Below are 13,323 nucleotides of genomic sequence, written 5' to 3'. Positions count from 1 at the left end.
TGTCGTTCAATGTTGAGACTGTTGCTCTGCAGTCTTTCTGATTGCATCTCCATGAGATCCATTCTCTCCTTCCCTCTTGTTCAGAATGAACATATACCGGTAACCGTTTACACATAGATATCGTCAACCACGAAAAGTAGGAAGAAACTTCATCTAACTGTGCATTTAGCACAACTGAATTTGTGGAAATAATGGTGAAAACTGTCATTTCCAAAGTTCTTATAGCAAGTTTCTGCAATAAAATGAATACCTCACAACTTGAGTGAACTAATTTATAAATCAAAGTGACTGTGTGAACTCACTAACATGGATTCAATCTCATACTGGTAGTCTGGTATACATGTCGTGTTCTCATTGCAGGTTTTAACATTTTCAAACGTATATAATTGTCACCACAGCGACAAACTTATTTTACAGTTGAGTAGAATGCATCCAACCTGACCTCACAATGATCGGTGTGATAATTCCAGACATAGATAATCACAAGCATCTAGACCTGACCCTTCAAAATAACTGTAACTGCGATATTAACATAAATTCCACTGGCTGGCTTATTATGAAATTAATCTCTTTTATAAACTGGAATCTTTCAAATGTATATTTGTCTCTGGAATCATATCTGTGAGCTTGTGGGCTGATTACCTTGATCTAAAATGAATGTTTTATTAAAACATTCTGTAACGTTTTGCTTGTAAATGATCACATTAATCTATATAGACTTATGATTCAGTAAAAAGGGAATTCATTTGAGTATCTGCTTCAATCCGCACATGTTTGGACAACACAACCACTTTTCTATTGACAAGTTAATGAGATTTTCGTGAATACGCCCATTGCATAACACTGTTATTGAGCACAAACTCAAATGGCCTCTACCTTGTGACAGGTGTTAATTGGAGAATGTATTCTACTACGATTAGTTCCCATGAAGTAGACTTGTAAATATATAGAGTGATTACCTCCAAGACCTGGTGATCTCGAACAAAGGCCAGTTAATGTTTTAACAGGCACAAGGTTGATACAAAAGTTGAAGGGGTAAAGAAATGAAATAAGCCTAAACTGAATTTGACATTTTCATGACATAATATATTTGGTGTTGCCACAATTAATCATCAGAAGATGAAACATATCATGTGAAATATATCTCAACTATCATTTGGAGGGCCTTTATCGATCTTCTAAAATCTGCCATGCCAACACCCCAAGTAATAATAAGATACATAATTTTCAAATGATGTATGACCTATTTCAACTTATTACTGACCCTACGAAGGTCACCCAAAACTCTAGCACTTTGTTAGATATTAGTAGATTAATCAATAACTCTCGCGAGACGTAGACCGTATCATCCCCGTAGACGTTGAGTGAACATATGAATCAGTATCATTATAATCTCAGTGAGCTAAACTCAGTAAATTCGATCACATTTCAAAACAAGTTCAGATTTTTATAGCACCCAGTCCCTTATTCCCGTATAACAACACCGACGCAACATGAACGAGATTATACTGTAATAACAAAATCCTACTTCACGGGAATACCCCATTACGCCATGGCACGGGTTCACTTTCATGGCATGTAATACACTCAGTCAGTCACTGTCATATAGTCCATATCGCTTAGGTGTATGGAATTTGTATTCATACGAACATTGAAAGGGCTGGGGTGGGAGAGTTGAAATTAAACACATTTGCGCGTTTGTGGATAACAACTAAAACATACACTTGAAACTGACTTTGAAAAAATGCTCGCCATACTAGCGGTAAATAGAACAGTCATCATCAATTTTGACACATAGAACAAGAAGAATGCAGATGAGTGAAGTTAAACTAATATATAGAATTGGTTCCTAGTTGGTCGCATAGGACGGCGAATAGTAAACACCTACTCTATATCCCAACTTTCAAAAAATTATCACTTCACGCGTGAAACACAGTTGCATTGATATCAAGCACAAAGGGATAATATGAATATATGGCGTATTCCTGCAGTTTTCATGAATAAATATGTCACATGCAAGATACATTATCAACAATAAGAACTCTAACAGATCAAAAGATTCGTCAAATAGTTCAGTCTATACACTCATGGAACATGTGTTATATTTGGGATTACACTTTCTTAGTAAAGTACAAATTCTAGTACTTTTGAGTTGAGCACCATCCGGGATACTGAACTCACACCCTCAGTCAGGCACCCTATCGCCAGCACACAAATCAGCCTCCTAACCAACTCAGCTACCGCGACTTCCACAAAAAATGGAAGTCGGACAACTGGTAATCTAGACTGCGGGCTTTGTGTACCCCTCTGATAAGTGTTAATTGGCACGGCTCCCTCGGCCGAAAGCTATGATTACACAATGCCATACACTCATGGGCCGGGGATCCTTGGGGAAAAGGAGAAATTGAAAGAAGTAGTGGTAAAATCCTTCCTAAATTTCCAAAAATTTCCAAGCCTTGGAAACATCATCTTTCCAATTTTGGAAATTTTTGGAAATACGATGTTTCCAAATTGGAAATTTTTGGAAATCACCATTTTTTTTCTTGTGTTCACACCTGTCGCCGTACTGTTTTTTCAGTTCGTTGTAGTAATAGTCGTACATCAGGTGTTTGGATAAATCGAGGATGCTCATCCCCACATAAACAGGCCGGTTGAATTTGATGTGGCTTTTCTTCATGTGTAGGGCAACAAGGTCGTCGGTGAATATCTTGCTCCGGTTGAATGCCGGGCTGGCTATCAGTCTCCTGAGCTTGTCTTCCTCATTCGACCGAACCAGCTTCACGGTCACGCGTTTCCTCAGGTTCTCCATAGTCTTACCGAACACCGAGTTGTTCATGAGCTTGTAGAGGTTTTTCTCAAAGTCACTGGTGGCCAGCTTTCGCAGTTCCGTGTTCATTCTGATGTAAGGCTCCATCCAGGGGCTCTGGTTGAACACGAGCACCCTGTGTATTTTGGTCAGCCTCATACCCAACGACAGGTACAGCTGTAGGTTGCGATAGTGAACGATGTACTTGGTCTTATTCATTAAGTTGGGCACTAGTTTTTCAACGTCTGCCACCCGCCCACCTAACAAGTTATGTTGGTACTCAGACATCCAGTCTGGGTTAACCCTCATACGTTCGGGGGCCAGGGGGTAGCTGTTGTGTGATGTGTGTAATGCCTTGGGGTATTCTAAGTCCCCCTCGAGGATATAACCTTTGCTCGAATCGTCCGCGATGCTCATAACATCGATCTCGTGCGATGTACATTCGAATCCCCCTGTGGGTACATACTGGCTCATGGCCCAGCCGTACAGGTTGTTGGCGTCGAGGTAGAGAATATGATTGGTTGGCTTGCTCGGGTCGTAGCCCTTCACGTATTGATTATTTGCTTTCACGTATCGTTTGGTTGCCATGGAAATCCCACCTCGCAAGCCTTTCTCAATGAATAGGTGCATGTCGTAATCGGTGAGCAATTCCAACTTAACTCCGGTCTTTTTCAACAATGCATCCCACGACAGACCTGGGCTGGTGTAGTACCATGCGGGGTCGAGTTGATACTGCTTAAAACACGTCCGCCTAAACGTCTCGAACACGTCGGCTAGCAGCAGTACATCTGTCCTCAAGTACAGGTCGTGGTAGTCACCCAGATTCTTACAGTCCAGTTTATTCCATACGTTAATCGCGTGCGAGTAATCGTCTTGGGTGATTGTTGAGTCGGTCAGGTTGCTGTAAAATTCTCTGATGGGGGGTAGTCGGGTCTCGGCGAACTTGGCCCAGCCATCCATGTACTCGTAGGGGTACACACCCTTCCTCATCATTCACCTCAGGCCATTCAAGCTGAAGGAGATGTATCTCTCCATGTTGTTGGGGATGCACGTCAGGTTGCCGTCGACTTTCGCAATGGCCTGCATGATCAAGTGAGAGTCGTACCCTCTCAAGTTGTGGAAGACCACGGGGATGTTTATTGTCTTGGGGGTGATTCTAAGCTTGAGGTTACACACGCTGTGAGCAGCGCCTCTATACTTACCGGTGACTTGGCAGTGATCTCTCACCGAATCACCGTTCAGTGGGCTATCACACACGTGGCAGTGAGTGCTGCAGACGTGAGCTAGCCGGTCGGCTTGAATCATACGCATGGGAGCAACTGTGTATAGTGCATTCCTAATACTTTTCTCTTCCTCCTGCAAACACTTTAGAAACTTTTCAGCCGCGTCTGGACCCCTGTACACCACGGGAGCTTTCGTTTCCCCATCACATCGGACAACCACGTATCCAAACCCACAGGCCTCGTGCTCCTGTGTTTTCTGTGTGGCTGGGGTACCCCCAGCAGCCCCGCCGGTGGCAGCCTCAACGGGTTTGTCCAAGGCTTCGAAGTCGGCGTAGATGACATAAGGCACGGACATCTGGATCTTGTGGTTGGGGAATGTTAGGATATTGTCGCCTTCCTTGGGCATGTTGACTCGTATGGCCATCTGCCCCACACCTTGGCAATCCCCCCGGTGTGATTCCAGCAGGTTGGGTCGGCTGAAACCGTGCAGGCATCGCACACAAAAGTGTTTTTTCCCGTCGTGTTTCGACTGGTCGTGCAACAGCCTGCTGAGGCGTTTTATCGACGTGTAGTGATACTTATCTCCTCGCTGGATCATGAATATATTGATAACGCGGCGACTCAACAGTTGGGGTCCCCCCAACATTGGGCTGACCCTGTGCACGATCGTTGTGTTACCTTCGTGCCCAAAGACGTCTATCACTTTATCATTCTGTTTTTCTATTTTAGTGATCTGAGATATGGGGAATGGGTTCGGTTATATCATCACAGTTGAGCCACTCGTCTTGGGGATAACTAGAAGGTCTGTTCGAATTTGTGTCAGCTGGAAACAAGGCTGACCTGATAGCTAACCTCATGCAGTCGTCTCCTCTATTCTTGATGTTGACTATGGCCTGTTTTGCCTTGTAGTAGGGGACAAGTCTAGGTACGACCCGCCTCTGAATGGAACGTAGTTAGCTATGTCTAGATAGACATTATCGATTTTATCCACGACCGACCCAGACCCCATGTGTGTGTAGCGTTCTAGGTATTCTCGTATCTGCTGAAAACTGATATCGATTGACTCTTCTATAGTCTCGGTATGAGTCACGACTTCTTGTTTACCTCGGAAGTAAGGCTGAACGTACTCAGTGACCCCATTGGGGGTTCCCCCCACGCCCTGCTGTTTATCGAGCGACATTTTCACTGTGATTTGAAACTTTATACTTCCCAGATCGTTTAGTTCCTCACTGACTTTATCAGCGATTAGAGGCTTGATATCGGCAATGTCTATGTTCCTATCAACATGCATGCGCCAGCCTCTGAAATAGTTACCTACAGCGCGCTCAGTGCGCATGAACTCTAGGTCAATAGCTCTATTCTGCCGTAATAGTTCTACAAGCTGTGGCTTCCTCATACGGGAATAACCTATTAACCCCAAATTTCGTGCCTCAACTTTGAGTTGTTTCACAGTGTGGGGCTTTGCTACGGGGTCATTTAATAATGTGACTAACCCGGCTCTCCCCAGGCGGGAATAACCCGTCAACCCTAGCTCTTTTGCTCGGAGTTTTTGTTGTTTTACCGTTGGAGGGGGTTGTATGTTAAGTAATCTCAACAACTGTGGTTTGGTTATTCTAGAGTAACCAATTACACCTCGCTGTCTCGCGATCTGCTTGAGCTCACGAGTAGTAGACATTGTGTACACGCCTAAGTATATCAATCTCTAATTGGGCCGCCGGTAAGGGAGGAACCTTGATAAAAAATAGAGGCGCTATAAAATCCTTAGTTAATATCTAAGGATAGACCTTATTGATTATACCCTCGACCCACCCGGAACATGCGCAGCATAGTAGGGTGTTTTGTATTATTTGCAACGAGTCGTCAACAAGTATATCTATCTCCCCATGCACATCTATTCGTCCACCATCAAAGTAATTCCAAGTGTGCCCAGCCCACGGTACATCAAACTCTACTTTCACCATGATTGTAAATGAGCACCCCTTACATAGTTCGCTAATAATCATGGGTTTGAGGACACTGATATCTATACTTTCCCCCACATCCATCTGCCAGCTTCTCAGGCAACGACTTTCCCTGGGCTCAACTTCCACCAACATTGTTATACCTAAGTGTGCACAGTCTCTAATTGGGTCACTGGCAAAGGGAGGTAACTCCTCCAGCCTTACACTGCTATCCTGAGGAGGCGCCTACGTTCTTTTCTGTAGTCTTTTTTCTTCTCATAGATAAGATGATGTCTGACTACGTTTGCTCCGTGAGCTTTGCATAGGCAGTAGAGACCTTTCACCCCGACACCACACACAGAACACTTGTAGTTAGGGCTTCCCATGTGGAAACAACAGTACCCCTCAGTCCTGCATCTCCTACCACAGGCCTCGGTCTTCCCCATAAGTATGTACTGACATTGGTACGGGGCGGGTCTCATCTTTGGTATACTTATATGAGTACTTAGTCTAATTGTTTTGCAACCAACGCAGTCGCTGCTAGACCCAGCGCAATAAAGATCAATTCCCGGTCCTTTTGCCTCGGGGATGGTGTGTAGTACTGAGCGAGTGTGGGCTTATGGAGTGGTTCTAGCTGTTTACCGGTTAGTAGGTAGTATTCTCTCGCTGCATCGTCGACATAATGGAATGTTTTAACGGCATGGTTCTCATGCCTGAGTTGTTCGTTAATGTAATCGATCCTCTGTACACGTTTTTTCGCGTACTCAGATTGCGCTGTTTGTAATTTCTCCACAGCTTTGTCGTGGCGCTTACGCTCAGCCTGTATCTCAGCCGCGTGTGACTCCCGTAGTTTCGAGAAGAGGAAATTACTCCCGGAAAATGCCAGGGTGTTTACTAACGCCCCGCCAACCATCATGGCGATCGTAGCCATCCTATATATAGTTACATTTACTTCAAAATATTTTCCGGTAGGATCCCTTGTTTAACTAGGATGTCCTTGGTGGCCATCGCCATACCCAGGTTCATTATGAACATACCCATATCCTGCAGGTTGAAATCTAGCTTGATAGTCGGTTGTTTAAGCATCATTTTGGTCAACCGGGCGTACCCTACAGCTAGACTGGCGACCACGGTGGCGTGGTATGCATCGTTGACGAACGTTTTCCCCTCAGACATTATGTATATGATAAAAAAATATATATTTATAACATGATATGTCGGTTGACCTCTAATTGTGGGGGCTCCTCCCGGAGAGGGATACCCTCCCTTGGTTGTTTATTATATAACCATGAGATAGCCACGGCAGCAGTTGCGCCTGCAATCAACAGGAGTGGAGCCCGGCTCCACAGTGGAGCGTAGCTACTCTTAGACCACCTTTTTTTACCGGCAGCTACTCTCTTAGGGTTCTTCTGCCTGGTGACTGTAGGGGTCACGTCGGGAGGGTTCACCTCCCTGGGGGTTTGGGGTTCCCCAAACGTGGGGGTTCCCTCTCAAGGGGTCACCTCCTGTGTCATTTCTTGGGCAGCATCCATCTTGTATACTATTATTATTATTTTTCCCCCTCCTTAAATTGGCATTGCTTTGCTGTGATAATCGCCGCCGTCACCGGGGCTAAAAACATACCGTATTTGTGGTACAGCAAGCTGCTGCTAGAGCTCAAGGCGTGTTCAATAAAAGGGTCTTTCTCGAGGTCCTCCCACAGGTAAAGTCGACGTTCCTGGGGAATGGGAAGGAAGTACGACGCTATACTAGTGTATATCTGGGTCATAACCGATCCTATAGTCTTTGTCATCTCAGCCCCGAGTATAGCCTCGTATCTAGCGTACAGCTTATCGATTTCTTCGGTTGACATTTTGTGAATTTTATCGGGAGTGTAGTCCCCAAAGTAATGTTTGGTTTTGCCCCCGACAGCCAACGCTACCAGTCTCTCTCGCTTATCATCGTCCCCTCGCTTATCATTGTCCCCTCGCTTATCCCCCTCCAACAGTTGTTCTAGCAATTCATCACACTCCATCTTATAATGTAATAAGTAAGTTTTAGTTTTAATAATATAATACCTGATGCAGGTGAAACACAGCGAAATGAAGGTTAAGTTGCACATGACAAGCACTTCAAAAACAACCATAACTATAACTATAACTGATAAGTGGTAAACGCTAAGCATTTGCTAAGCTTTGCTAAGCATTTGCTAAGCATTGCTAAGCATTGCTAAGCTAAAACACCCTATAGGCCACGGGTTGGTCGGTCTTGAGCACGAGCTTAGCATGTTTAGTTTCAGCGAGCTGTTTCTTCACACGTTCCCTATCATGTTTGCTCATCACATCGTTCTCTCTCAAACACTCCTCGAACGAATCCCTGTCCTTGCAGTGGAATAAGGCCACCCATCGCGTCTGCTCCCTGAGGTCTTTCAACACCGAGTTGAACTTCTGCGTTAGTACCCAGAAGCTGTGCTTTGCGTGCCGGCCGGAGAAGGCCAGGTACGATAGCATGTCTCTCTTTTTTGTTATCTCACGATTAGCGCTGCTGTCGTCCAGTATGAACAGCGTCGACTCCCCTTTGAATTTGTTGTGATAAGCCTTCAACCAGTCCTGCAGACGTGTCCCCGGGTCGACTCTGTGTACGTCCGGGTCCGTCATCACCCAAGGTCTTTCCGTGTACGTTCTATTCATGTGCAGAGTAGGGCACATGATAACGATGTTATCGAACACATCCCGGTAGTACCCCCTCCAACATATCCAGCACGAAAACGATCTTCCCACAGCCAGTCTGTCCGCACACTATGGCGCAGTGTGGGTCGTGGGGCAAATCAATAGATGGCTTGCCGCCAGGCAAATCAGTAGATGGCTTGCACGAATCTCCCAATGTCTATATTAAGTTGCGCGTCCATAATAACGTACAGATATAATTTCAACTTGTCCGCGGTTGAGCCTTCTTGGTGATCTGGATTGTTATCCCCTCGCTGCTGTTGTCGATGCGGCGACCGCTACCATGCAATTTATCGTCATCTGTGGATCGCATGTCCAACCATAGCGCGTACTTGGTGGTCAGGTATTCACCGATCTGCACGGAGGATAGGTCCAGGTCTTGTTTGTGTGGGTGTTGTTTGATAGCCGGTAGCTTTTTTTATCTAATCCCACTGCTGGTATGCCCTCATACCATGACTGAAAAGCTGGTTGGGCACGCCCTCGATGGTCACTTCCACCTTTTCAATCTCGCGTTGAAAAAAACTTCTCGCTGTCCCTTCGGAACGGCTCGTAATCCTCCACTGGGACGACCAGGATACCTTTCATCGATCGCGCCGGCACGTTCAGGTTGATATTCCACACAGTGTCGCTCTTATCCCGCACGACCGATCTATGCCTCAGTATGCGGTCGAACAGGATGGCCACCTTCCCCGAGTACTGGCTTCGAACCTGCCTGGCCAGCTCCGGGCTAGTGACCATGTCGAACTCCAGAGAGATGTTGTCTATGGTGTAACTGGCCTCATCACCGTTCGGCGTACGCACGACTTTGCTGTAGTCGTTAAACGTGAGCTCATATTCAAGCCTATCACCCAGCACGGCCTGGTAAAACGGCGCGTGTCCCGTGAGCAACTCGAGGTCGAGCGGCACGCAGAACCTGTTCCCGTACGCTTGGGCGATGGCCTTTTCACCGTCCGTGATCTTGTCTAGCTGGTCTGCCGTGAAGCCGTACCCCATGCGCATCCGGGTCGATTTGCTGATACCTTGGTACACGTCATTGACGCGTTCTCCCTCTGTTTTCAAGAGGTCCCCCGTAGCAGTGAAAGACGTCGCTGTCGTCAATGCTCAGCACCTCGTTACCGCTGATCTTGATAGTGGTTTTCTTGATGATGGCTCGACCCACGTTCCGCACTAGCTCGCGTTTGTCGTTGTCGGAGGTCAACTTAAGGTTGACTGTCAGTCGAACCGTGCCTGGTATGATAAGGTCATTCTCAGCCAGGTTTGGGAATCTAACCAGTAGCGTTTGGTTCTGGTCTATCTTGCTGGGATTGTTGGTGATGGTCACCGACTGGCGCACGGCTCTGACGCCTGGAGGCTCTCTTGATCTTCGGAAAGGATCTAGTTTCCTGCCATACATTGTTATATAGATAAAATATAAAAGTTTAATATAAATAATGGCTGAAGTCGGTCATGAGTATATCCCGATGGATGATATTGGTGATGATTTCGACGAGCAGGAGACCTCGTTTGGGAGCAACCCCTTAAGTGCTGAACTTGTACAGCCGGCCGTCGATGATTATTACGATGCAGTTGAAAAGAGAGACAACATCAAGCCGTTGGTACGAGACTATGCCAAGTTTACCATCGATAAGAAGGGCAGGCTGCGATTGAAGGCTCACCCGGTGGTCGATATCATGAAAAAAGACGGGAGAGGACCGTATGCTTTGTCAACACTCACTAGTCGCCCTGGTGGGAGCCAACTGCTCCGTGATGAACTAGGCTTCATAGATTACTGGGGCGCACGGTCTAAGCTTCCCCCGAAGGTCGTCCAAGATCTGCAAGCAGCCAGGGCCGAACTCAGTAATACCGGGGACGTACCCCAACGTGCTAAAGAAACATCAGACAGTCTCGAAAAAATATTGGCCACTACCATGCCAATCCCTTGCCGGGGATCGAATTTCCCCTGAGGGAACTGCGAGGCCTAGACGAAGCCTTGAAACATGTACGCGGAGAACTCGTGAACAACATGGGGAAACTGAACAAAGTCGACGAGCACATCGCTCGCGAGAAAATAAAACTCACCGAAATGGAGGACGATGATATGAAACGTCGTATCGAGGAGAGAATAAAAAACTTGGAAGACGAGAGACGGACTCGGTTGGAATCCGCTTCCTCGAACCGGGAAGCCCTCCGATCACAGATCAGTCGTGTACGGGAAACTGTCGATCGAGTCCTAAATGAGGACACCACACTAGCTGACAGGATCCGAATCCTCTTCCGAGAGCAAGGGATTACTATCGCCAGCATTCTTCCTGCATTGGGCTTCATCATATCAACCCTGGTGGTGTCATTGAATGGGGGTACCCCCACATCCCCAACACCCACTGGTGGCGTCATAGACTGGATAAAAAAACACCTGAAATCCCTCGGGGAAGCCCTGGCTAAACTGGCTGGTAAGGCCGCCGAAGCCCTGCCCGGCATCGTGGGTAGCATCGTCTCGTGGCTGCTGAGCGCTCTGGCTAAAACTGCCACGTGGCTCGGTCAAAACCTGTGGGCAGCCATTGTCGCCGTGGGGGGGGCTGGTGTAGGTAGCGGCTAAGGAATTTTTAACCAAATGAGTCCCAAACCGGCCGCGACCCCGCCAACCACCAGGGCTGTTTTACGGTTGATGTGCTGCTGATTGGATTGTGGGGGTTGGGGCTGTGGGGGTGTTGGTTGAACCCTGGGCTCCGGGGGTGGCGCCACTATACCCGTTTCACCGGTCGTGGGAGACGGGACGTGGGACGTGGGGGGTGTTAACATCGGGGTTGACGCCCAACTTTTGGTCCACCGTGGCTATGACTATTTCGTTGTTGTAGCCCACCACATTTTTTACTCTCAGTTGCATATCGCTCAGAGCCATGTACAGTCCCACGTCGAAGACGTAGTCGACTTTCAACCGTGAGTATTCCAACACGTCTTGGTAGCATTTGATGGCACTCGGGAGATCAACTGGAGCATTGATAGCATCCTCAACGTTAACAACAAACTGTTTCTGAGCGTCGTAAGCAGTCCCCTTACCGAGGATGTTCGAACGCGTTTGCGTCTGCGCACCCAACAGCGCCCACACGTACGTTCGAATCGAGTCGTTCAATCTGGTTACACCGGCACGAGTGAACCCTCTCGACGTGTCCAACATGAACTTTTTCCACCCGTCCGCGGTTGACTGCTCCACTTTCTGAACGGTGAAAGCAACACCACCTTTAAAGTTCATACGATCATCTCGCCATTCATTACTCGACAAAGCAAAGTCCTGGCGTAGTATATCTCGTTTCAGTAAATCATCACTGATTTCTTTCACGGGTCGCCCCACATTATATGGAATACCCAACCCGTGGTTCGGCCCCGGCAAACGCCAATCCATCTTCGGGTTTAGTTCGAATTCGTTGCAAATACGTTCGTAGGCCCGTCTATCATACTGGTTCTTTACTGCGTCCCACGCCTTGTCCTGTGGGAGCGGGGCGCTGATATCTTTGAGGATACGCCTGACCTGGTAGTACACGTGGAACGTGAACACAGACTGACTCAGCGGTCCCCGCCGAGTGTCGGCCAATGTCACACCACACCCCGTTGTAGACGCACCACACGGCGAAGTTGAGTTGATTCTGCCAGAACTGCATCGGGTTGTTGAACCAAGCGTGGACTGCCTTGACGTTAGTCACCGAAAGCTTATACCGATCGAACACATCTATAAACTGGGCGCTGAAATACATCCCAGCAGCGACCACGATCTTGTGTGGGAAATCTATGTCCAGTTTAGGGTAAAACACTCCTTGTTTGTCCATTTTTAAAGTATTATATAATGGGTATATATACTCTAACATGTCCGTAACACTTCCAGGAATAACGAGCAGCGAGTCTGTTCAGCTGATGCACGCGATCGATAACACGTCGGGTCAACTCGAAGTCGCACTCTGCGATATCACCTACCTACCGCGATGGACTAACATCAACGTCAACAACAACAAGCTGTTCGTCAGTGGCGCCCACAACCAGATAACTGACGGCTTCTATAGCGTGTGCTCGCTAAGCAACGAGGTCTTCAAACTCTTGGGAGCCGAACTCAAGATGAACGACTCAAACGGCACAGTGGTGTTAATCAACAACGGAATAAACCCCTTGAGGCTCGGCCGACCATTGGCGAGGACACTCGGTATGCCGCCCAGATGAGATAAAACCAACAACTACCATCACAGGCACGAAGTTACCCAACCTAGTACCGTACCGAGAGCTGTGCATTCATCTCGGTCAGCTCAGCACAACGGACAACATTCAAGGGGATCACCCTTCCACGATACTCAGAGCCGTACCGGTGAAAACGGAGAAATACAACGATGGTAGAACCGAGTCGTTTTCACCGTGGCAGTACAAGAGGTTAACTCGGGGCAACATCCCTGAGCTGATAATATCGGTGTTAGATATAAATCATAATCCTGTGAATATAGGATACCTCAGCATAACGCTGCACATAAAATGACTAGCACACAAGGCCCCGGAATGAGGTTGAAAAAATGCATCAATGCGGGGATATCCGACCTCGGGGACACATGCGGATTCGACGACCCCGGAGTAAATGGTAAATTGTACGCCTTGCAACTGAAAAACAACATTTACAAATGCGTTGAAGTCCCCTC

The sequence above is a fragment of the Haliotis rubra genome, unplaced genomic scaffold, assembly GCF_003918875.1.
Source record: "Haliotis rubra isolate DU_JTF1 unplaced genomic scaffold, ASM391887v1 Scf1915, whole genome shotgun sequence".
NCBI lineage: Eukaryota > Metazoa > Mollusca > Gastropoda > Lepetellida > Haliotidae > Haliotis > Haliotis rubra.
This window is presented reverse-complemented; position numbering follows the sequence as displayed.